Genomic DNA, 27,068 nt, shown 5'->3' on the forward strand with positions numbered 1-27,068 from the left:
CTGCTAATGGATTCGCCCGCGTTTACTTCGGCGGCGTCTTGTGCCTTTGTCGCCGCCCTTTCCCGCTCCCAACCGCACCACACATTTCCCGCCCACCGCACATCCATTCCACCGGAAAAAAAACCCTCTTCCCGGCATGCGCTGCGCGTCCGGTCGCGCCACTTATCGGGGCAGTTTTGCGCGGATAATGACGGGCTGCGGCGGATTTACACGCTGCGTTTGCTTTCTCTTTTTCGTTTCTTTTTTGTTCATTTTGTTCGTATCCCATCTTGTTTCTTTTTACAAGTTTTTCCTTACCTTGCTTCGTCTGTTTCGATGGCATCTTTTAATTGATCTTTGAATTTACTAACTGACCATTGTCGTATCTCATTGATGTTTTACACACTCGCTTGCTTTTGATGAAAATAAAATATTGCCGATTGCTGATTCGCTCAACAGAGAATAGGTATGCCTATAGTCCCTGTGGAGCGAATAGGTCGATAAAGATTTAAAAATGAGTTCCAGGAATTAAGAAGTGCAAAACTGTGATTAAACACTGACCTTATATCTTTATACTGATTATATTTTAGGAGATTCCGGATTTTAATTATTGTAGAATGGTCGGCACCGCGGCTTGGGGTAGTTTTTGGTGTGGTCAGCGTCTACTCCGCATAATTATTCATGATAACCTTCTATTCACCGTCTTTTTGTTAGACAGGGTTAAACTTTTTCCCATTAGTGTGACAATACCTCAATATCCTATCAATTATCTAATTATGTGTTAAGAAAGTCTATTCGCTTGCCCATTTGAATTATTCGGACTGAATCCATTCCTCTTTCAAATATTCCTCTCCTTTCTCCCTCCTTCCAGCCGCTCCCAGTCATCCAAGTGAGTGATAATATTCGCTCCCCATTTGTAATTCCGGAGATTGTCTTTTGTTCCCGAAGAGTGAGGGGATCCCTTTTAATTTACATGAAGATCAGACGCGAGTAAGCCGGCGGTTTATCAATTTGTATACTATTCTCAGCTACCCGCCTCTAATATTATTTCCATTGAGAAAATTTGCAAAAGACTGAAAACTTTTGCGTGGAAGTGGATGTCAGCAGTGATATTTTTGTGAATTTGGTTTAGATTTATAATATTATCATCTGTTGCTGTACATGGTGGCAAAAATATTTGTCGTCAAATTGGGAAGTTCAATCAAGGGAATCCACTCATTAATGCTAATTCAAGCCATTCGTCATGTAATTGGAGAAAATGAAGTTTACTTAAAATTTTGTGCAGGACAGTCCGTTATGAAATCATTAGAATGGAGGATCAAATTCGTTAACTAGTATGAACTTAGCTACCAGAAGAACGAGATCAGGGTAACGAAATGGAAAGTATGATTCCTGTATGTTCCAGTAATGTTAGGCTAGAAGGACGAGTTTTTAAAAATGTAATCCTGATTATCCCTCGCCTCGAAATCATTGTCATGAATGCTTGGGTTCAATTAAAATAGTGGGTATTTCGGAAGTGCGATTCCTGTTGAAAATAAGGAATAATCTCCATGGAGAATGGAGACAGGTCTTATGTAAATTTTAATGCCTCTTGTCCCGTTGTGTGCATGTTTCGGCGTAATTCCAGCACTGCTTCCCATGGAGCGGAATGTAGCTTTACTTTAGGGATGCCCTTTGAACTAGGGATTAAATGTACCTAATAGTCTGATTAGAAAAAACTGCTGTCGGAGAAATCTTTTTTAAGTGTTCTTTTCCATAATCTGTGATAGCTCTTTATTCAATCAACTGTATGAGGGTCAATCTTTTTGCTTGAATCATATAACTCGCGCCTGAGTGTCACGAAAGGGTGAATTTGATAAAATTTAGTTACAGATGATGTGGAAAATATTTCAAGTGGTATTTTTCGGTAACATGTGGAATAGTTAGCCTATTTAAGTTATTATTTATAGTATGAATCGAACACAGCTTGTAAAGTCAGAATATATCCTCAGATGAACCAAAATCCTTCTGATGTCAATAGTTTCAAGTTGATTTTACTGTGAAAGTGAAGTTTTTATGCCCCACACACAATGAGTTTCAGCCGTCAGCCATTGATGCACTCGTCAACGGGATATTAATCGGCCAGTCACATACAAATTTTTCCCCGAATAATTCAAAAATGGAATATTTCAGTTCATGCTTCAAATGGGAATCGTACATTAACGATCTTCGTAATTAATTTTTTCTTCATTTAATCCTACTGTTTTCCGATGTGATATTATCAGATTTTTTTAATCCGTTGAGGAAAAAACAAAAGTTGGAATAATCACTGCCTGCATCATGTTTTCGTGTTCCTCTCCCCCTCCGATGAGTTTTTTTTTTTCATTCCGGTCCGAATATATATATCTTCGATTACACATCTCGTTTCGTTTTCAAACTCTCGGAACCATTTTTTTCTCACCTCCGCTGGAATACAAATTTTTCGAATTTGCGTTCAATCCCCGTGCTGCTTTTTTTATGACCACCGCATGTGGTGATCACCATTGGTAATACGCGAAGCATTAATACCGTTGAAGCTTGGAAATATTTTTTTTTACAATTCTGGACTCGATTTCGTTTTTGCTCGCGAACGCAAACACGCACAGAAAAATGTTCAGTGCTGAACCCACGTCATCCACTTTGGCACCCGTTGCTGCCCATTGTCTCCTGCGGGTCCTCACACATTCAGTTGGAGTGACTTGAAGAACCCTTCCATGGCCCTCGCACGAAGGACCGCCCGAACGTGTGCTTGGGTTTTCCATTCGCGAAAACAAATATTACGCACTTCGTTTCATTGATGCAGGTTTCGAGAGTGGAAGAAGTTTCGTGAACCGTAGTTTCAAACGATAAGACTGAAGGTATCGGAGGGCTATGATTAAATCATTATGCTATCTCTGGATAACCAATATTCCAGTTATAAATTTAAGTACGAACCCAAAGTTTAGTGGAATAGGATTCCGATAATAATAGAGGAGTAAATTAAAAATAGCGCGTGATCATTAATCATATAATTATTTCCACAAAAAATAATGAAATGAGAATTTTTGCAGTTGCAGTATAATTTGCAGTCTAATGTAAGTGTCAATGTTGAATTCGTTAAGTTGGGTACTTTCCTTGAAAAAAATGCGACGCATGGATTTTCTAATTATTTACGCTGGAAAGGTTATTCATAGTCTGACGTAAGGCCCATAAATTAGGTATGTTTTATAAATTGAAACCATCATCGATGGTTTTGACTATCCACGATGTGATACGGACTTTCAATTTACGCCAACGTCAAAGACTAAAGAACGACTACATATGTCCACAAAGTGTGAGATTTCCGCCTTGACATTATGTAACCAAGATAATAGGCAAATTAAATTACGTACTATATAAATTACTGGAACAAAAACCCGTGTTAATAAATATTCAGTGTGGAACGGACTAAGTGAATTTTACATCCGTTAAAATTGCAACCATGGGCTATAAACTACCATTCATTTTGTATTACGACATTCACATACTCTCATGTCTATCGTTCTAATATTTTTCAAATTGTCGTTTCTGACGTAGGAATACTTTTCGCAAGAAAATCGCAGTTGGAGAGTGATACCTCTAATAGCACGTCGCAGTATGGAAACCCGAATTCCCAAAATTTCTGAGCTGATCATAAATTTAGCAAACCAGCTAAATAGTAGACAATTCACAGATTTGTGGACATTATTTCTTCCCATTCTCGTGGCCAATAATTATGTAATAGTAGTAATTTTAATTTATTAGTGTCCTTGGAATGTGACACTATTGGAAAACGTTAAAAATAAGTTCATCTATAAAACTAAGTTTACAATTGTTTTACTGAGAAATGTCTATCACATAAAATGAATTTGACAGAGAAAATGGTGGTGGCTGTTTGAAGCAGGTACTTGCAAATTGATAGTAAATAATCAGGTACAGCCAAAATATTAATAAAGCAATGGATACAGCAGGGACGGATCAAGGATTTTTTCTGGGAGGGGGGGGGGTACAAGGGTCCGACAGGTCTTCTCATACTTGAGATTTTGAAAAAAAATCAACATTTACTGTAGAAACTATTCTCTTTATTTTCATATGAAAGTTATTGATATTAAATAAAATGATTTATGCTCCGTAATACACAATATAAAACGATATTATGATAACCGCATTAAAAATGTTATCTATTTATTAGGCGTCTGGGGGTGGGCACATTCCCCCTTACCCCCCTCCTAAATCCGCCTATGGATACAGAAACATGCTTGTCAAAAATATTAAAAACCTACCAGTATTCCTTTTTGGTGTTGTAACAGCTTTATCTGGAAAACGTTGAATGCGGGAGAGTCTTCAGTATTTTTAGGCAAAGTGTTCCATATTTAACATCCAACTTCTGTAGTAACTTTGCCCCGTATGGATTATTTGAAATGGACCGTGTACATGAAGTATGTCCAGGGGCGCCGACTTATAAAAAATATTGGGGGGGCCCATATCGGAGGTCTTGCCCCGGGAAGAAGTTAAATTCAAAGTGTGTCGCAGCACCGAAACACTACCATGATTCACATGTGCACCACTTGATTCAGTTAACCTGCTTAACCATATAATTATTTGTTTCAACACATATTGTTGAATTTATTTTAAAAGGTAACTATCGTCAAACATGGGAAATAAAAATAACAAATATATTTATGTGATTTCACATAGAATAATATAACTTAATTATTTTCTTGAATTATTGAGGGGGCTCCGCCCCCCCAAACGAATCTTTGAGGGGGCTCGGGCCCCCTCAGGCCCCCTGGAGTCGGCGCCACTGAGTATGTCCTACTTATTGTAAATGCTTTAACTTTAATTATATGAGAAAACCATTCAAGACAAATTTTTCTTGGTATCAAATACCATCATCTTCCCTCAGATGGTGAATCGGTTCCATCATCATCGGTTTTCGTAATTCTCGCATCCATATTTAGCACTGAGGTCACATGAAAAATGAATGGTTATGCGGCAAATACGAAAATCTGGATCCTTTGCGCATGCATCTGAAAGCGTGATGAATCCATATTTTGATGTTGTCCAGCTTTTGTCATTTAGTCGCCTGGTAACATATTTCCATCCCTGTTTTTTTTATTATTGCGTCGTTCGTGAAATGTATTTCTGTGTGTGTGTGTCGGAATCTGCAGCGGCCTGGGTGATCGGCATTCATTAGCGATGGCAAGTGAGCATGCAATATGAATGAATTTTCGTTTTGGGAAAAAAAAGCTGCAGTTGAAATCCGTTCATTATTTTTAACGCGTTGTTCTCCGTCGACAACCGCAGCCGTGATTCTTGGGAAAATAAAAATTCTAAATCAGTGATTCCGTTTTAAATCCATTTTTAAACTCTCAAAGCGTTTGTTCAGTTTTTGTGTTTTTATTTTATTCAGCAGGTGACTTTTAAAGCGAGACTAATGATTGGAAAGCAGGGCTATATGGCGTTCTCTTTGATTTGAAATCGTTTAATGCTTTCATTATAGCTGTTGATCAAATATTTGGGATACTAATTGCGTCGAAAAACGCCTACTCTGCCTTTCGCGCGAGTTTTTATTTATTGCGATGCGGGCGAATTAATCCTTCATCTGCAGGTTATTTTCGAAACCTTAAAAGACTCAGTACATCTGCAGTAATATTTTTGTCGATTTTTCTCTTGAGAATCGTATTGCTGAGGGCTTATGTTTACTCTATTTACTCCGCTTACGCTGCTGTTTTTCGCCATTATTAAATTTGATACTCTTCGTGTTATTAAGCTATATGATTTTGTTTACATTGAGTGATGTTGATTTTTATAATACTAATTGCCATAGTAATAACTTTGATTCTTCGACGGCGAAAACGGGGTTGTTTGTCGTCTTGCATGACATTGTGTTAGTAGCAGATCAGCAGTAAAAGTATTGATAGAATACATTGCAGTACCGGCTAATAAACTGTTCGTTATGATTAAGAGTAACATGGTTTCTTTTCCACGTTAGTCCTGGCGTGTTTCCAAGGAGTTTAGGCCATATAATTAGAAAATTATTATAAATAATTCTTATCCTATTTTTTTACGATACTAGTTGCATACATTATGGATACTTTCTTTTCTTACGTTGCATACATTAGCTAGGTTCTATCGAAGAACTTTCATGTAGATTTTATAGTTACGAGTAGCTCTGTCTCTACTACATTGCGCACTATGAAGACTGTCGCACTTTCGTACTTTAAATTAATTACCTTGGTGAAAATTCGTATATTATCGGGAATCAAACCACTCACAATTGGCTTTCCGGACCACTTCGCAGAGTATTATTCTATCCAGATTCTTTAATTCACATCAGAATACCTAAGAACTTATATACGAGGTGTATTCAAGTTCTTAGGCCTCCAATATTTTCTCGTAACTGGAAAAAAATAGAAGCATGTGTATTATTTTAAAATGAGCGCGCAGTCTTTGACAATACGTGACAGAGGTGGCTGACGTTTTTTTTACACCCACCGTATGCAATCATTCGTTTTCTGAATTTTCATGATGTGACACCATTTGGAGACCGTGTGGTGATGGATTTGTCGAAAGCTCGTTCGTGGGTGCGACAGTTTAATGAAGGCAGATAATTGAGAGACAACAAACCAAAACTATAGTCTATATCTAATATAGTCTCGTCTAATAAAGATGTATATAGGCGACTTTCCAGTGGTCAAAGCAAAGTCCTGTAGAAGCCTTCGCCACGGCCATGGAATCATGGCGTCGACATGGTGAAAAATAAGTTCTTCTGCAGGGAGGTTACATCGAGAAGTAAGATCAGTTTTCATAATTTTCGGATTTGTTGTCAGGTAGAAACAAAATCAGAGGCCATAGGACTTGCTTTTGGCATTTCGAAGCATAGTGGCTGGCTGGCTGGGGCCAAAAAAGTGAAAGGTCAGTGGCTCGATTCTCGGTGCAGGGAATATTTTCCCAAGGAAATTTCTGTGAACCGTCGGTTGAGTTGAATTATATCGCATTTACTTGCTGTCTGAAGCCTGTCTGTTTGAAGGTGTTGTGATGCAGGCTTCCGTCGCAAGCCCGTTGCTGCCCCTCTCATTCTTAATCACGTCCTTACTTAATATTTTTTTTTAATTATCCACCCGGAAGCATTTATCCACTCGTTTTCCAAGGCCGTTAAATATTTTCAGGGGAAGATTATGACTTTGAAACTTGGCAGGCTGTAATATTGCGGATTCTTGTTCGAATCAAGATCAAATATACTTATTTTTAAGATATAAGATACTAATTATTAATTTTATAAAATTAATGAGCGATGAGCTTTTGATTTGAAATATTTTCGATGGAATTAGATTCGGTTCCATTCAAATTGAAACATCTTGATTAGCAGCGCACCACAAAAATATATTAAATAATAATAAATCTTTTATTTTCCCATTTGGGCCGCAGATGAAACAATTTTACAATATCCATATACAATGTGGAATTAGGTATCGTGTTAGAATTTTTTTTTTAATGAACATCTTTACTTGGAAATTTTACACGTCCCGGTAAATCATTTCAGTGCAATTTCCATGTGTCCAGGTGATTAACAAAGAATAGTAATTGTTTTTTTTACATTTTTTTTATTTAAAATAGAAAGGAAACCATATTTTTCGGCCAAGAGTGTGCACTGTGCAATATATACAGCATAACATATTGATTCATTAATAACCGGTGCAATAATAATTCACGTACTTAATTTAAATAAATTTTCAATACCTGCATTTTTCTTGCAATACTTGAGTGGGAGGGCGAGGTCAATCCGCCCCTCCTCTCATTTGTGACCCTTGACCCCCTCCCGCCGCTTTCCCCTCAGATTCAATTCCGGCAAATAAGCGATGAAGTGCGTTGTCTTGGAAGGCCGGGGTAGTTGAGTGAGAGGATTTCTCCTCGTGGTGAAGTCGATTCGCGGGAAGATGTTGGCTGGATGGGGAGACTTCGGAAGAAGATTTTAAGAGGGTATTCTTGGGTGGGGAAAGGTCGCAGACGGGAAGTGGCGCCTCTTAATGAACGAGTTGGAAGCTCAATTTCGAGTCTTCGCATAAAATATTTTAAGATTCTCGTTTCTTCTTCCTTCGCTATGCTCACTCTGCCACCCTATTTTCCGATTCATATTTTCTGTGCATTTATTTCTCGCACTTTCTCATTGGATAATCGAAATATTTTTCGACAGCTTGACTGTGGGAGGAGTTTTCAGGTTTCTCACCGGATCCAGGGGTTGATATACTCCCAACATTTCGAAGGCGTATTCTGCCATCGTCTTCACCAGTCGATGGCAGACTACGACTTCGAAATGTCGGGGCCAATCGACCCTTGAACCAGGTGGAAAACCCAAGAACTCTTCCTACCCTCACTCACAAAATGGGTTGCCGGCGCGCAACTTTGGGTGCAGATATCTCGGCTTACAGGGCTTAAGGGCACGGGAAATTTTGCAGATGTGCTTTTATTATGGAACACTACCATCTTACCAAATTTGAATGAAATCGGCGGAGAACACTTCGTGAATGTTCCTTGTCAGTGATCCAACCCGAATCTTCCTTTGGATAAATGAGGGTAGAGCTCTAAGGGCGGTGTAGAGCGGTCTAAGTCTCAAGAGTGTGAAAGTCATACATTTTGGATGGGAATGAGGGAGGAACCTCTTTCATGCCACTTCTTGGGTGTTTTTGTTCGGTATGGTATGATGACCAGGAAGTGCTAAGGAGAGTAGGAGAAAAGAGAAGCCTCCTAAAAACATTAAGCAGAAGAAGGGACAACTTAGTTGGCCACATTTTGAGGCACGATGGTCTGATGAAGATAATCGTTGAAGGACAAGTGGAAGGGAAAAAGGGCAAGGGACGGCCCCGAATGAGTTATATAGGACAGGTTATAAAGGATGTAAGAGAGAATAAATATGTAGCTATGAAGAGATTAGCGGATAGGAGAGAGAAATGGAGAGCTGCGTCAAACCAATCTTAGGGTTGTTGACTAATGATGATGATGATGGTATGATATTCAAAAGAGTCTACCGACAGCAGAGGTCATTTGCGCCATGAGGGAAGGGTATGGAAGGATGAATGGAGAGAAACCCGGCGTCGGCATTAGCCTGCTCTTATCGAAAGGCGCCAAGGGGACCACGGCTGAACGTCCCATCCGACGGACGGAGTGTTGCGTTTGACTACTCCTCCACAGTGGCGTAACTAGGAATATGCTTTGGGGGATTGAAGGGGCTAAGGAGAGAAAAAGTTTTTGAAAAATGACATGCCTGGAAACAAATTTTACATCATTTTGGCACTTATAATTTATTATTATACGTCAAAACTAGACAATAATTTTAAATATTTTTTTATTTCTCTGAGGTTTTGGGGGATCTAACCCCCCCCCCCCAGTTACGCCATGTGTGTACGTACGCTGTATATATTGCACAGTGCACACTCTTCGCCGAAAAATATGGTTTCCTTTCTATTTTAAATTAAAAAAACTGTAAAAAAGCAGGAATCGGTTACTCTGAAAATTCTCTGCCACCGCAGGGGTTTGATTCCGAGTTAATTGCATGGAAAGTCAGCGCTAGCCACCACACCATGCCGATACCCTTTTTTCTTCGGACTTGTCCGAAAACTTCGACCGGACCAGTTCAGTCAGCGTCTAAATCGCTTTAGCCCCTATGCTATCAAACTATAACTATAGAGAAAGTTTCTAGTACCACTGTTCACCAATAAACATTCATTCTTGGAAGCGGTAAGCTACATTTTCTACCACTCATTGTTGGCATTATACGAGTATCTCAATTGATTTTCCAATCGTACAAACACATTTTAGCCAGACATCTTTATGTTCGTTTTTCTAGTAGTTATTTCTTTTCGAAGTTTTTAAGGATCATTAACTCGCTATCCTCTCTGCGTCTTTGGTTTTTCAATTTGAAGACAATTGGGATCTCTTGTAAACAGTGCGATTTTTCAATATGGCCAATTTATCTCTCTGCGTTAATGGTGGTTGCCTCTTGATATTCTTCAGGTTTTCAACCTGCCACCTTTAAAAAAAATAATAAATTTAATCATAGTTATTAACAGTTAAAACAGTGAAATATATATTACTGAAAATAATTTTTGCACCCACCTAAAATATGTTACCGAAAAATAATTTTTGCACCCACTGATTGCCATTGAATTGGATACCAGCTGCCAATATTCATTTCACGCAATCAATTAACAACATTTTTAAACGAGTGTTATAGGGTCATTTATTATTCATGTAATATTATTTCATGGCGGTCACATTTATGGAATTGAAAATATATAAAATAAATCAAATCGTTTTCCTCTCGTTGTATTTTATTTCCAGTCGCGTATCAGAATGCAGGTAGTCCCGATGGAATTGATGGTAGAACACAAAATTTCTCATTTATCCAATTTTTACTGTACTGGTTAAAATGAAAGTGTACTTATTAGGATTTTTTTATGGGTTATTACTCTGTGTTATTATTATCAACTTCCATTCTGTTATATTATAGTGATGATGGGAAGATGTGTAAGTGATCGTTCATTATTACTCGAATAGGGAACCTGGCTTAAAAAGGCAATATGAAGCCCCGTTCACGTCAACTTAACTGCGTAGTTAGGCGTTGTTCGAGACCATTCCATCTATCAATCCGCGCATCAAACGTGAATTTGATTTTAGATGGATTTTGATTTTGTATACTACCTATATTAAAAAATACCAACTACTTTGCTATTGGCTGATTTCAAGAGAGATTGTAGCATTCTTTGACCAATGTCTACGCTAAGGCAGGTTAAGTATTAACAAGTTGTTATGAACGAGCAGACGCTCTCAAAACATTTTTTCAAATCTATGATTACGCCGGGCTAAGTCAAATTAATTTATAAACAAGGTTTAACAAGGGGAGTGTCCGCAAACCGGGTCTCAGATTTTTATCAAACTTTGTAAAGTTGTAGTCCATCGGGAGCTGTCCACGAAATATCCCCATATGAGGTTATATAACCAATATTTTAAACAAAAAACGCAATTAAACATTTACAGGTCTACTATATTCCCGTAGAAATGAGTCACTTCAAGTAGGAGCGGGCGTCTTCAGGTTTGTAGCCCGGGAGCCTTGCTGCGCCTACTTTACCCACAAAATTCGCCGGGATATATTATAATCTTTTTTCGAGCAATTCAGTTTCTTCAAGCAAGTTCACCCGGAAATTTTTACATCGGTCACGAATCGGCAATCATAATGGATTGGTGAACGAGCCGACTCATCAAACTTCTAGTAATAAAAGGACCGATCGACAGGTGTCTCTACGAGAACCCCTCGATGAAAACTCATAACTCCTCGTAATCAGTTCGTCACTATTCTCTAGGGCTCCCCTCAAAACCGCCACGCGTCCGCGTGAAACTCCGCCGGTTATGATGAGTGCCACTGTAATCACCTCGCAAGTCGCGACAAGGCGCTCTCACGACGAGCGCCCTTCGCGCTACCTGCGCGTGCGACCCTCGTGCTGCCAAGTAGTCTTACCTCCATACTTGGAGTCTTTTGGAGAAGCGGGCCAAGATTGTTGCGGAGGAGGGCTTTCTGTCGCGTCGGCGGTTGACAATCTCTTGCTTCCATTGTCACCCTGTGGGGCCCAATCCCCTTGACAGAGTCCCCTTCCCCCCCTATTCCCCGCAAACGTCTCCAATCAAGTGTCACCCTCAATCCCCAATCATCTTCTTTCGAGGGGTATAAGGCGAACCCTCACACCGCGAAAATGGGGAGGTCCTTCTACACCCCCCGTTTAGGCTCTAATAAGCGCTCCAGAATGGATTGGAGGCTTTTTCAAGGCGTAGAGTGTTTGAGTATGCCACTGTTTGGAGTGGTAAGTGAATACATAAAAGGTTTCTGAGGAGTGGTGTTTTTATTTATTTTCAATGAAGACGACAGCCATCGGTGTCGTGTTGTGTCGCCAATGGGATCGTTCTCTCACACTCTGAATGCATGAGAAGCATTGGAAAACATGGGAAAGGTTTATTATAGTATTCTACCAATTAAGGTAGGTTTCCATGGAGTATTCGAGAAGCGATCTGGGAGCCTCCCTTTCCTTCCAGCACTGCCTTCTTTAATTCACTGTAAGGCCTACTCTCTTTCAATCTATCTAAAAAACCTATTTTTTTCCTTCCCCTCCCTCGTTTACCTAACATTCTACCCTCCAACACCATTTTCAGCATCCCCTCCCCGCTAAGCACTAACTCCATCCAAACCTTCTGTCTCCTGCGTATCTCATCTAAAAGCTGCCTCAAATCAAATGAGGACGTTGGAGACAATGCCTGGGTGTACACCTGTGGAGTTGCGATTGCCAAATTTATGGAATATAAGTTCCGATAATAATTACAAAATTCACCGTATTCATCAGATTTGTACCCTAGTGACTTTTTCTTATTTCCCAACCTGAAGAAATGTCTTGGCGGACAAAGATGTTTGTCTAACGAGGTGCTCAATGCCGAAGCAAATGTGTATTTAGAGGATATTACGAAATTCTTCTTTTTGTGCGGCTTAAAATGTTTGAAAATAGCTTAGAAAAATGCATTAATCTGAAAGGAGACTATTTTAAAAAGAAAAAAAACGTGACCCAAAATAATTTTTTTCTCCCTTTTCCCAAAGACTTATTGAACGACCCTAATATCCATCCATTTTCAATCCAAATACTCGTACATCTTCCATTCTTATGGCTATCGACTGCCAAGGGAAACAATTCCGTAAATTTAGTCCTACTTGATCTCATTTCAGCCGAATTTGTTATATCCTTGTGTCCGCGAAACGCGGAAACTTTATTTCCCTAAATGAAAGCCTAGACTTGTGATTCACGGATTAATTTCCCTCTTCCTGCCAGCAAATACGATATCAGTTTAAGTAGTCGCAACAATGCGATGGCTAAACCATATTTGTGTGAAACTTCGCTTTCGCTTTATTTTATGGTATCTCAAGATTTTTTATTTAAGTACCAATTCTCCCGGTTAAGTAAGGTAATTAAAATGAGTATATGATGGTACATCGAGTTAGTTTGACTACTACTCAAGGCGGTTTTTTACATGCAAACGACTGAGGGAGCATGATGCAAATTACCCTATGTATCATCTTTCAGTGAACACGTTTTCTTATTACGGAATATACTAGAGTGTCTCTCGGTTATCCGGCAGATATCGGACCAGAACTCTGCTGGCTTACCGTAAACGCCGGATTACTGAAAATCACTGATTATGATGCAATTAAAAGGCAGAAGCGTGTTTTATTTTATACATACATGTTTATAATACAGTGTGTCCCATAAAGAATGACCCGATTTTAAATAAGATTATTTAATAGGAAGAAGGGCTTGGCATCAACATATTGTATACTAAATTGCTCACAAAAGACAAAAGTTTATAAAAAACCATCGTAAATGTTCAATACGTCCTCCATTGACTGCGCGGACGACATCTAGCCGATAGCTGAATTCATCCCAAACTGAGCGTAAGGTGTCTTCTGTCACTGAAGCTACAGCAGCTGATATTCATGTTTTTTGTTCATCAATGTCACGAGGTAAGGGAGGAACGTAAACACGCTGTTTAAAATTTCCCAAAAGGAAAAAATCGCATGGTGTTATGTCAGGGGACCTAGGAGGCCAAGAGTGTAAAGCCTGTTCTCGCGGTCCTGTACGTCATCTTCAGGGAGACTGGCTGCACCTTATTGTTAGACCTAATTGTTAGACCAATGGTCTAAGGGTTGCATGCTCCGCATCAGCGCTCGTAGTGACATTCGGCGGATTTTTCTAAAACTGTAAACAATGCCGATCACATCTGGCGCTGTTTCGCTTGCATAGTGACATTTGTTTCAATATTATTGCAAGTTAAAATCAGGTCATTCTTTTTGGGATACACTGTATATTGTATTATACAATTCCAGTGGCGTAACTATGGGGGGATGAGGGGATGGATACCCCCGAGAGCTTCAGAGATAAAAAATAAATTATTTACAACTATTGTCTAGTTTTGACGTATAATAACTGCATTTGCTTTTCTTAAAGCTCAATTTTTAGTGCCAAAATGATGTAAAATGTATTTCCAGGCATGCCATTTTTCAAAATTTTACTAGATTTTGCCTGGGGGAGGGGTCGCCACCCTAGGCCATCCCATCCCCCCAAGACATACTCCTAGTTACGACAATATACACTTCATTAGTACATACACACAACTGAAGTGTTAACGGAAAGTAACACTACAATGACTTCTTTCCCCCTCCCTTTCCACCGCGGGTCAACTGTCCGTGCACGTCTCCCGTCTCAGTAAGCATTATTTCCCCTATTTTCTGAGTTGGACTGTGCTCAGAAGTAGACTACTCGAAATTACCGAGATACTCGCATAGTAGCTGCCTGTATAAAAACGCCGCATTACTGGCAGGGCCGGAGAAATGAAGTGCCGGATTATAGAGGTAGTACTGTATAAGTAAAATGTGATTAGGAAGACTCCTAAAAAAATCTTGAAGCCTTAGAGATTAAATGTGCCTATTGGTGCAAGATCTTTTTGGAGTTTGATTTTATACTTTCTCGGTGTATCTATCGACAGTTGTGCTGAGCGAGGCAAATTCCCGTGGGGATTGCCGCACTCCTTCGTTCCACTATAGTTGAGTGGAGCGGCAGCAACTCCACTACCTTCCCTCGGTCGCCCCACCCCTATTGTGCCCTCCCCGACCCCCACTCCACCGGAAACCGCACTTCTCACCCCCTTCCACCCTCGGCGCTGCAGGTGTGACTCCCTCAAGTGGCGTATAAATACGAGACCTCATCTCACGCCACGCCTCGCCTTCACCGCTCAGCCTCCCTCTCCTCCTCATTGTCGAGCGAGGCTGCCTCCGACCCGCCAACCCTTTGCCCCAATGCACGAACGGTCGAGGGCTTGCCGAGCCTCCAATCTCCTCCCATGCATCGCTTGCAACCCGCTTATCCAGGTACGACGAGGCGTTACGTTACCCAACCTTTTTTTCCTCTCGTACCCCTTTATTTATATAACTAATATTGTACCCCCAAATGTGTAACTTGCACATTTTAATATATAATTTGTCCATTGGTAGGTGGCAATTTTAGTTATAAATATTTGATTGAATAAAAATTTGTTCTAAATCCCCCAAATAATATGTATACATATTTCCTGGTTGAGAGATACATAGTTTCTGGCGTCCGCTATTATTTTTGGCGTACCCCCGACTGGTTCGTCGCGTATACTCGAGGCATACCAACGGTTGGGAACCTTTGCTGTATCACGTTCGTTGTATTGAAACAATATTTGAAATACCTAAAGGATTCTGAATTATTGGTGGGAATTTTGTAGAATAGGGTGGTTTCCTTCATTAAAGAAAACGAAAGGCATTGATTGCGATTCGTTACCCTCCATTAGTATATTCATAATATACAAATTATTTGGTTTTACACATCCCAGTTTAGACGAATGTTAATGGTCAATTTTAACCTCATTTGAAAAAGGCCAGATTGGCGCCCATGCGATGCCATTCCACGTGAAGTCACATGGACCTAGATTCTATACGTGTAGATAGGAGTTTTACATCGTCTGAGATTACAAATGTATGCATGAGGCACAGAGCTCAGGGAAACGTCTCTTAATAATCACCTATTAAAATTGCCGAAGTTCGGTAAGTTCCCTCCGTTTGATAGGGCATTAATAATCCTTATTTAAGCCAAGCGCTACCTGCTAGCAGGGTACTCTACGCTACCGCCATGCTCGGCAGCGAGCGGCATGCATCGTAGCGGCGTTCATAGCCTCGCACCCTGGTGACCTCACGCAGTGGTACCTACCCAGACGTCACACGGGCTTTTCCCATCATTCATACTTAACCGTCGCGTTTTCGCGCGCTTGAAATTTTTCACTTCTCATTTAATCGCGAAAAAAGGATATCGTCATTTAAAAATCTAAAAGCGTGAAAACCAGGAGTAATAATCTTTCGATTTAGGCAATAAAAAAATAATAGGAAACCTCCCTATTCTTGAAATCTGATCTTCATCATCATCATTGATCAATTATCATAAGATTGATTTGCCGCATTCCACTTTATTCTCCTATCAGCTAATCTTTTCACACCTACGTATTTCTTCTCTTTCACATCCTTCTTTTCTCGCTCCATGTATTTTATTGGAGGTCTTCCTTTTCCGTTCTTAAAATCTACTTGTCCCTCGATGTTTGTCTTCATTAGGCCATCATGTCTCAAAATATGGCTTATAAGGTTGCTCTTCTTGTCAATCTGATCTTATTGAAGAATTTCTATGGGAAGATCCTTGCTTGAATCATAATATCAATATCAAAGCAGAATGTTTCATGTAGATATTTGCTGTTGGTAACGTCACCGCATTTTTGTATCGGTTGAAAGACACATATTAAGTGACTTTTGACACAGGAAGTAAATGATTGCACCAAATGCACGGTCTTGGGGAATGTTGATTTTATCACTTTTAGTCTACCTTTTGCCATTACATGGGGGATGGAAAATGTTTCAATTTTAACATCAGTGGACCATTTACTTACCCAAAAAAAAAAAATATATATATATATTAAGTTAAGAAAATCGCAACTGCTGTATAAATATTTTAGATTATATCCATAAATAATATTGGACAAAAACAGAAAAATTCTTTACATATGTGAACGCAAAACCAGTAAATAAGTATTTCCCAAATTTGATGAATTAATCATTGTTACTTAAGCTACATTTATGCCTAAGCTAAAAAAAAAAACATAAAATTGTATGGAGGCTTCCTCCAGTTCTGACCGGATATATGGGGCCAAATGCTTATCATTCGCATTTGCAATTAGTTTTATTTTATTTTACTCGCGTTTCGATTGATGCACCTACATATTATACGTGGCCAGAATTATAATGCCGATGAACGATTGGTGGTCATGTTTTTCATTCTTTTGGATTTCCCACTTCATCATCAGTTTTTTTTTAATTACGCAGGTTGGAACTGCATTAATTTCTAAAATGGCGTGGAATTGCGCGAATGCATGAACGAAATTAGAATAGGGGCTTTTTTGCCATCTCACGCCCACGTATTCTCGCATGTGTTCAAGCAATTCACCGCTTTACACGACGCAATTTTGACCGCGCCTTCGTACACAAGTCAGATTGTGCAAGTACGTGCCCCCTGAAAAACGGCCTTAATATTGTATATTAATCATTTGTGTTGCATCGTTTGCGGAGATAGTTTCATGCGTGACATTTCGTAATCCCTCCACTTTATATTCTGATAATTATGACCCTATAAACTCTCCAGTAAATTTTATCTCCAGGTTCTGTGTGTGCTTACTCTGTAATCCGGTCTTGCTATCATAGCCTTGAAAAGCTTGTTGGTTCAAAGGGGACATGGCAAAGTAATGAGACAAGTTATGAGGGAAAGATGAGTTAAAGCTAAATACAATTCTTCCTCATGCAGGTTTCTCTTATAATTACGGAATTTAAAAAATATGCGAAAGTTGTCGCCCACTTTTTATGAGTTGTTGACGTATTTAGAGTTTGGTTAATTTTCTCGATCAAGAAGAGCCTTTCACTTAGGTAAGGAATAATTCACGAGTGAACGACTGCGAACTGCGCAAGCTATCGCAAGTGACCTCTAAGCAGCATCATCGTGGACTATGAGTCCTTAGTGGCTTCTTTCAAAAAGAGTTCAGCTCACTCTTCATTAGAATCGTGATCTTAATCGCTGATTGTGGTATAAACAGTTCTATTAATATTCAGCGAAGAATTTACCCTGTCTCTCTTAAGCATCATAAAGCATCCCAATATGGTTTGTTGAAAAGTGGACGCGGGTAAAACCTGCATTGCGCCCTCGTTGATTGGACTGGTGCGCCGTGTTGCGCAAATTACTCCCACAGAATACAGAATTTTGATGTTCCGCTATCGATTACTAGTGGTCAAGGAGTCAAAGAATGGAAAGAACTAAGTATCTTTGATTTCCACATCATATCTGATACGGAAAGTAGGACTATGGATTTTATGCTGTTTGCCTATGCCCAATTTCCTTCCATTCGTCCTACACTTCCTCTATATATCTACCTCATCTGAAAAATTCTTGCCTTTATTTTTAAAGTTAGAATATCCATAGAGGAATATCTTGCTGAGAGCTTACATTAATAAAAAACTTCATATTTCTTCTCTTGCTACTCGCTCTATGTGCCAATTCTTTTACCTTTTAGCATTATATAGCTCTTATCTGCCTCCTATCAAATTATTGATTTTTAAGTATTGCCAGAGGCAGTGATAGCCCATGTATAGAGATTCATCACAAATCTTTACTCATTGGAATTAACTTGCTTACAACTTTGGTCTATTGTTGGTTACATTTTAAATCTTTAAAGAAAATTTTGCTTGTGTAAATAATTCGTAATTTTCAACCCAATAAATTTCTTTACATATATTTCTTTGTTAATTCTTTACTCATTGGAAATAACTTGCTTACAACTTTGGTCTATTGTTGGTCACATTTTAAATCTTTGAAGAAGATTTTGCTTGTGTAAGTAATTCGTAATTTTCAACCCAATAAATTTCTCATTCAAAATTGCTACCGCCATTTTTATATCGAGGCACCCATTCGGTTCAATGTTACTGTAACTTTGTTTTTTATAACTCATATCCTGAATATTATTATACACTTCGTATAGCATCGTTGCGGTGATGCCAGAGTCCCTTTCGGTCGATTAACTACATGAAGTATCCATCTTTTGGTGGATATTTATTCGTAATTTTATATACCATTACGTGGAGACATCATTTTACCTTGTTTTTGATGGGCAGTATTATATTCCTGCGGCCTTATGTTCCTGGAATTTACGCATTTAAATTTCGGTTTGTAACAACGAATATAACCTTTGTTTTCAGATATCCCATGAAATTATTCGGCGAGTTGAAGTGATTGCATGCAATTTCCTACCTTAAATTGGAATACGCTATCACCTGTTTGTTTCGTTGCGCCTCACTCTATTGGTTTTCCGCGCAAATTTACCTCGTGATGCTCATGAGTTCTTGATGAAGTTGGTGATTTTTTTTTCATTTGGCATTGATGAAAAAAGGGAAATTCCTGTTACCGGAGTATGCGGAATGGATGTTCAATTGGAAATTAGCGCGAAGTACCGTGCAAAGAGGGCAATATATTCTGCAACGAGTGGGAAATGACCAATCCTCCCCGTATCATGCTCAATTTGCTTTCTCGTCCAGCCGGCTTTGTAATTCGAATGTCCTCAGTTGAGCACCTAGTTTGAATTATTCCAGTAAAATAGCATATTTTTTTAGAATAATTATCTGCTCTGAAACTTTAGGTGAGATAGGCGCTTTTAATGCTGGAAATCGCAGGGCTTTTATATTACTACTCTATTATATTGTTTGTATTGAAACGATATTCGGGTAACGTAATGGATTCTGCATTATTGCTTGGTTTCTGGAATTCTGGGATTCTGATCTCATTGAAGAATTTCTGCGGCAAAATGTGTTTGAATCATAATGTACTGCTAGCAGGTATTTTTTCGGGTTGAAAGTATTTTCACATTCTCGGAACATTGAAGTGATTTGAATGTTTTGAGGGGAAATAAGTTGAACACAGCATATGCGTATAGAAAATATATATACTACTAGTGGGTATTTTTTTTTTTTAAAGGTAAGTTCACATTCTCGGAAAACTTAAGGGAAATGGAGGATGTTTTGAGGGGAAACAAATTTATATCAACTTGCAATTTAGACTAATAAATTATTTCGTCTTACTTTTATTGTAAAATATGTGCTTTTCCTTTATGATTATGTAATATTGGTCCATAAAAAATAGTGATTACATATCACGAAGCAATTTATTTGATCTTATCCGCTAACTCTCGCCTCTCAAAGCCTCGCTTACAAAGATTTATTTCGGTGCAGCTTAGTTTGTATCTTGCTCATCTGACTACTTTGATTCATCTTTTTTCTCTCGCGTGTTTAAATCCCTCTTCATCTATAAAATCTCGAAAATTTTGAGAAGCAAAATCTTTTCCTAGAAATCTTTCTGGCCTCGTCCAAGTAAATTCTACCTCCAGGTTCTTTGTGTGCTTCCTCTGTAATCCGGTCTTGCTATCATATCCTTGAAAAGCTTGTTGGTGCAAGGGTGACATGGCAAAGTAATGAGACAAGTTATGAGGGAAAGATGACTTAAAGCTAAATACAATTCTTCCTCATACAGGTTTCTCTTGTAATTACGGAATTTAAAAAATATGCGAAAGTTGTCGCCCACTTTTTATGAGTTGTTGACGTATTTAGTTTGGTTAATTTTCTCGATCAAGAAGAGCTTTTCACTGAAGTAATGAATCATTCACGAGTGAACGACAGCGAACCACGCAAGCTATAGGGTAGTTTCCTTCATCAAAGAAAACGAAAGGAATTGATTGCGATTCGTGACCCACCATTACTGTATTCATAATATACAAATTATTTCGTTTTAGAAATACCGCGGTTTAGACGAATGGCAATGGTCCATTTTTATCCTCATTTGAAAAGGGCCAGATTGGCGCCCATGCGATGCCACTCCACGTGACGTCACAGGGACCTAGTTTCTATACGAGAAGATAGGAGTTATACATCGTCTGAGGTTACCAATGCATGCATGAGGCGCAGAGCTCAGGGAAACTTGTCTTAATAATCACCTATTAAAACTGGCTAAGGTCGGAAAGTTTCCTTCATTTGATAAGGTATTAATAATCCTTATTTAAGCCAAGCGCTACCAGCTAGCAGCCTGCGTCGTATCAGCGCTCAACTCGCCTCAAGGTCACCTCACAGGGCGGCAGCGGGAACCAGAAATACGTCACACGGAGAGATTTCCCGGCATTCATACTTACGCGTCGCGTTTTCGCGCGCTTGAAATTTTTCACTTTTCATTTAATCGCGAAAAATAGATATCGCTATGTAAAAATCTAAAAGCGTGAAATACGTGCTCCAGGAGTAATAATCTTTCGATTTAGGCAATAAAAAAATAATAGGAAACCACCCTATTGCATGAGACCGATTAGCAGAGAAGCGGAGACATGGTCGGCATGAGTTCATGACGTCTTCAACTTATATGCGAGAGGTTTGAGCTCATCGTATATTCGTTACGGATAGCTCGAGAACTAGGCAATGCAAATAAAAACGGAAATATGCCACTTCTTCATTCTTGATACCCAAATAACTATCGACAAAAATTCAGGATGACCTAGTCCATTCTTTTTCTAAATTATCATTGAAAAGTTGAAGCCCAAAAATAATTCTCCAATTCAGGGAGTAATACTTGCTTTCCTCAGAATTTTAAAAGTAATAATTTTAATAATTAAAATATATTGTTAAACAAATCGTTATTCTGTGAGTCTGTTTTGTTGTAGAGAAATAAATTAATGAAAATCTGAATTTTCTTGATAAAAAATAAAAAATACGAGTAGTTAGTTCGTGTCGTTAGTTCTTATTTTCGTAGGGTTTCCAACTCCTTCGTGGAGAAGGTAGTTCATGCACCGACTGAAACTGAGAAGTATTGTTACGCAGCAACGTTTCCGTGCAGTGATTAATATAGAAACATGGCAATAATATGATTTCTTCGTTGAGGCTGCAGTGAATTTGAAACAATTTTTAAGATTGAGTGTTGTACCATATTTTGTGTCAACGGTAGTGTTATAATGCCGCTCCTATTTTTTTGTTATTATGCCGGTATGGTTCAATCCTTTCATCTTCAGCACGAACGAATAATTTTGTTTTTTTCGCATCAGCCATTGGATATCCCAAAATTTTTCATTCATTCGAAAATTTCCATGAAGAGAGACAAAATAGCACGGTTTTCAACTTCAGGACAGCGAAGGACATGTTCCTCAGCAACTGTTACCATTCTCAGGACCACGGAAGTTGCGTGCTCTCCTCACGCATGATATGTGTTTGCTCTACTTACTAAATAAAGCTATTTTAAAACAAATATCGTGGTACGCTTAGTCCAAGGGTAGATGGGAGAACATTGGAAACACTCACAAGGGGTGAATTGTTGAGAATCTTCATGTGCCGTGCAACCAGTCTCAAGGGTGCCACTTTGGCTGTGGGCTGACTGAAACTTCATTTTTCATGGCTATAAGTTCAAAATGACATTATATAATAATAGTGCATTCCTTACCTCGTATATTTTGGGAGATTCACGATTCATGTAGCCAACTTGGAGCCAAGATCGCAAAAAATAGTCTTCAATAGTCATCATCACAGACAGGACTTTGGTGAAATTCACATTTATTTCCTTTGAACAAAAGTTCTCGTGGACCGGTAATCGAACCACGGACCTTTGGCCGCTGCGCAGAACACTACGCTATTCAGGTTCTTCCCTAATATCTAGTACTTACCATGAGCGTCGGTACTATTGTCTTGGTAAATCAGGAACCTGGATAGCGTTATGGTGTGCGAAGTGGCCCGAAAAGCCGAAGGTCCGCGGTTCGATTCCCGGTCCAGGGTAATTTTTTCAGACGTTCACCACCGTTCACGCTGTAGGATTGAAAGATTGCACATGGTATTTTGGTCGCTGGGAGAGAGCGAGGGTGTCCGTCCTCGGATAAACTGAACCATTGCCTCGCGTGGTATACGCCAACCACCACTCAACCGGGCCGAGGCGGTGAATATTTATACGCCCCAACCCACCTGCTTCCCCACACCCAAGTTTAGCATACCTCATCCCAATCCATCCTCGCCAAACCTCCTCGCCCCATGTAGTGCGTCTCGCTGACTAGGTGCGTAGAGTAAGGATAAAAGTCGAGGTCAGGTGCCGTCACTACATCGATCTCAACATGCCACTAGCGTCTTAATGATAACGTGGGTGGTGTCACGTGGCTTGCGTTTAATTAGTGCATTATTGCTGTGTATTTGGGTTTCAAGAAAAGCATTCAAATGGTAGTTCGGTGACTTTCATTGGTGAGTAAGTTAAAACTATTATCATATATTTTTTGTTCATTTTTATATGCCAAATTTTCCCCCATGGCTCATTGATTTTTAATTTTCCGTCGTATGCGATGGGGACTAGTAACCCGACCTCGATTAGTACTTACTCTAGGACTAGTTGTGTCGAATCTTCGGGCCTAATTTTTTAGGAAATCTATGGGCAGCAGCCATTGGTTATACTTAGTGGCGGATCCAGAGAGAAGCTGGGGGGAGGCTATAACCCTGGATTATCATATTCACGCTTGTTTAAATGGTAATTTTGTTCAATTGTCGAATATATACAGGAGAAGAGAGCCTCCTAGCCCCTTTTCCATGTCCTGGATCCGCTCCTGGTTATCCTTTACAGAGTCACCAACAAGTACAAATGAGTGCGATAAAATTTACATGAGGAAAATGTTATGCTATTATATTGAATCGAACCAGGTTTCTCTGAATTCGCTCCAGGTGCTCTAACCATGCAAAACTTCGGAAGATGATCTGGCGCGAATAAGAGGAATTCCGTTTCGAATATGGATCAAAAAATAGTTTTATTAAACTCGAATTTTTCCGATGATCGAAAGTACTCATTGGGCTTTTCTTCTTTGCATGAGTGTTGTAGAATAATGCAACTTCAATCCGATCATGGGTCTTTTCATGGCTTTGTAACTATCCCTGTACATCGCTAAATCTTATCGTTACATCCTTTGAATGCGTGTGGGTAAAGAATCTGTAAAAGCTACCAAGAGTTCACTACTGAAGTCACTCGCACAGCTGACGGTCTTATTTTCAGTTAATTCATTCCAACTAATTCAAAAATATCTACCAAATTAATTTCTTTTGGAAAATATGCGTGTATGTGGTTTGGTTTTTCGAAATGGTATGGTATTTAGAGGAGGCGATCGATATCTCAGGTCATTTGTGCCATGAGAGAAGGATGGAGAGAAACCCGGCGTCGGCATTAGCCTGCTCTCAACGAAAGGCACCAAGGGGACCACGGCTTAACGTCCCATCCGACGGACGGAGTGTTGCGCTTTAAATGTCCTCCATATAGCATTCAAGCAGGGATCGGGCAGTCTCTGAAAATTGTCTGCCACCGCCGGGATTTGAACCCGAGCCCACGGGGTGAGAAGCCAACACTCTAGCTACCATCTCAACCCGATCCCCATTTCTCGAAATATGTGGTCTACAATATTACTTTTTTGATTCATTTTATCGGTATAGTAACTTAAAGAAGAGAAAAATATCTCTTGCGGATTTCATGGAATCAAAATGCTCTCTTTTATGAGATTGTGGAGCTTCTTTATGCTCCCATTTCGTTCCCTGTAGAGATCTATTTTACCCAAGAGTGGTAGTGACTTTAAGCTGGCGCAGTTACAATTCTTTGTCCATAATGATCGGTGGAATCCTTTGAATACGTCTACCCGAACCCTCGCTCTGAATTTCTATTCGCAAATTTTTTATTTTGAGATTTTTTTATCCTCGTTCCTGTTTATCCGATTAAATAGGAATTCATAACGCCCCTTCAAGCCTTTTTTCCGCTCAAAAAATCCGCTTGCCTTGTCGCAACGCGATTGCTTTGTTTGGCAAGCTTTGTCGAATTGATTCTTTCATTGCTATTATGAAGGCCGAATAATGGTGTCTTCCTTCCCGGAAGGCGGCCACGTGTACCCGTTCCAAAACCCCTCTCTTTCTTTCTTAGCTCTCGTTACAAAAGGTGGGATTTATAAAAAAAAAAAAAAAAAACTCGAAAAAATTGAAGCTCGAGATCCGTTCATCACATTTCCCCCTTCCCATTGTGTGAGCAGTCTTCTCAAGAGTCCGGCCGGCCGTTCGCCTATCGCCAACTTCCTTCCAACACTGCTCTGGTGTTAGCGCCGCGTTTTTCGTAGGGCTTTACCTACCATCCTCGCTGCCCCCTGCGAGTCTTTGTGCTTCCAGAGGAGGAGATATAGGCTGTTAAGGTCTGTCTTTGGCGCCTGTCTTTTCTTCATGTCTTTTTTTTTTCAAGTTTCCCTCGTGAGTATTTTGCAGACTCCCTTCATTCCGTATCCCTGCTTTTTCTTTCTTTCATTTGGCCCCAGGATTCAGACGGAAGAGGATAAATGTAATTTTCCTCTTGCCGCGCTTAACATTGGTTAGTTTCGAAGTAAAGGCATTGTTGCTGGCTATGCCTCGAGTTTGCCGATATTAACCGTGGTGTTGTTAGTCCGCTGAGATTAATTAATCCTCTTAAATAGTTTGAATTACTATTTACTGAATTTAGTATATTTCATGGATCGTTGAAGTTAACAAAATTCAGTAAATAGTAATTCAAACCATGCTGTAAAATCTTTAGTGATTTTTTTTTAGTTTTTTTACGATATTGTGTGGTGGCCCTTTGATAAGAGTGTTGGGCTCCTGAACGATTGGCCACGGGTTCAAATCCTTGTTGAAGCCTTCGGATACCCCAAAACAGAAAACCTCATCACTTATCCTGAAGTGAGCCCTACCCTCACCCATCCAAACAAACCTTAGTGTTGACTTGAGTGTGTGAGTCAATGAGCACATGTATAAATTTAGACTGAAATCTATTATAATGGCATGTATACGCCAAGATTTTCCTCCAATGTAATTAGCACGCCTTAGCAATGCTTAAAATTCGCGGAGCCATTCCTCTTTTCACTCTTTATTCAATCCTAGTGATTCATTACTCTTCACTTGTAATTAAGGGTCACTTGTATTTGCACTCGCAACAGCGACGGGTAACTTGGATATGCTTCAGAAACAGTGCCACGAAATACTCAAGTAGAAATCGTAAAATATTGCTCCTTGTAAAGCGACCTTAAGGGCTCGCTTACTTTTGTTGGATAAGGTTTTTACAGCACTTGGTAGCCATCCTGAAAATTTCGAAACATGGAGGAGATGAGTGTCTTAAAAACATCGCTGTTGAGCGGATATTTTTACGGAGGAGGAAAGGGTGTCGGAAAACTTGCCGGGGTCTTAATTTCGCATCGAAATGAAGTGTCGGCCCGTCATTGGTTGCCCTTCCACACCTCTCCTCCCTCGTTCCCCGAACCCTTAAAAAATACCCTTCCCCTCCACTTCTCCCCTTCCTTCGAATCCTTTATCCCTCTTCACGGAGTTCTATCCCCCCCCCCCCTCTCCCAGCTCCCCGATCTGAAAACATACCCCTCCCACCTCCCTTTCCAATTCAATAAAAGCATCTTCCCTGGGGGGGGGGGGGGAGAAGAAAGGTCGCGAGGGGGTGAGTTCAGTTCGGATGATGGAAGATCTTGTAGGATGTGGGTGGTGTAGAGGGATGGGGGAGAGAAGTGAAAAAAAAGAAGCGAGGGAGTGAGTGGTTCGAGGCTCTTTTTTTTATTTCACCCGGCAAGCAGGTCTGGGCGTGGGGTTCGGTCTCCAAGCAACGCGCGGGGTGGCGAGATGGGCCTCTCTCCCGCCTGCAGCGCCGCGCCGCCCAACCCTCCCGCGCCGACCTCTTCCCACGTAAGGAAGCGAGCGTGGTGTGGGGGAGTGGTAAGAAGTCTGGATGGTGGTGCGGAGTGAGGGAGAGGAGGCCCTGGAGCGTGCGTGGGCTTGTTCGATGGTTCGATCAATCGAAACCATGGCCAAGGGGTATAATCGATTTCAATGGGTGTCATCGATTACTTTGCTTCAATCTGCAATCATTGCAAGATGGCCAACAGATGGCCAATGGTCATCCGATCCTCGATTTCTTACCGGTTATCGAATTTTTCTCAAGTTTAGATTTGTTTAACATCGACAGCCCACGCTGATTTTTGAAATTATCTTCCATAAAACTGTATTGGCCAGCTGGAGTTTAGATGTCAACCCATAGATACTAAGGGTTATCATCTCGATAACTTTGCTTCAATTTAAAATTTGTTTAATTTGCTTTGTTGTAAAAATTAAAATTGGTAGTCTATGGTCATCTGATCCTCGTTTTCCAACCGCTTATCGATATTTTCTCAAATTTAGATAGCTTAACATCGCTAATTGTTGAAATTCACTGCCATAAAACTTTTGGATTTTAGATGCCAGCCCATAGCCACTAAGGGTTATCATCGTTTTCTAAGGGAGTGATCGATAAATTTGCTGCTATTTAAGATGAACTATGATCGTCTAT

The 27,068-nt window shown here is 39.9% G+C and overlaps 1 protein-coding gene across 1 annotated transcript in view; it reads left to right on the forward strand.

The window, feature by feature from the left end:
* The window catches only part of LOC124155807 (Fanconi anemia group J protein homolog), a 655,383-nt gene that overhangs the window by 413,239 nt on the left and 215,076 nt on the right, over positions 1 to 27,068 (forward strand). The gene's annotated exons all lie outside the window — the stretch shown is intronic.

The sequence above is a fragment of the Ischnura elegans genome, chromosome 3 (assembly GCF_921293095.1).
Source record: "Ischnura elegans chromosome 3, ioIscEleg1.1, whole genome shotgun sequence".
NCBI classification, from domain to species: domain Eukaryota; kingdom Metazoa; phylum Arthropoda; class Insecta; order Odonata; family Coenagrionidae; genus Ischnura; species Ischnura elegans.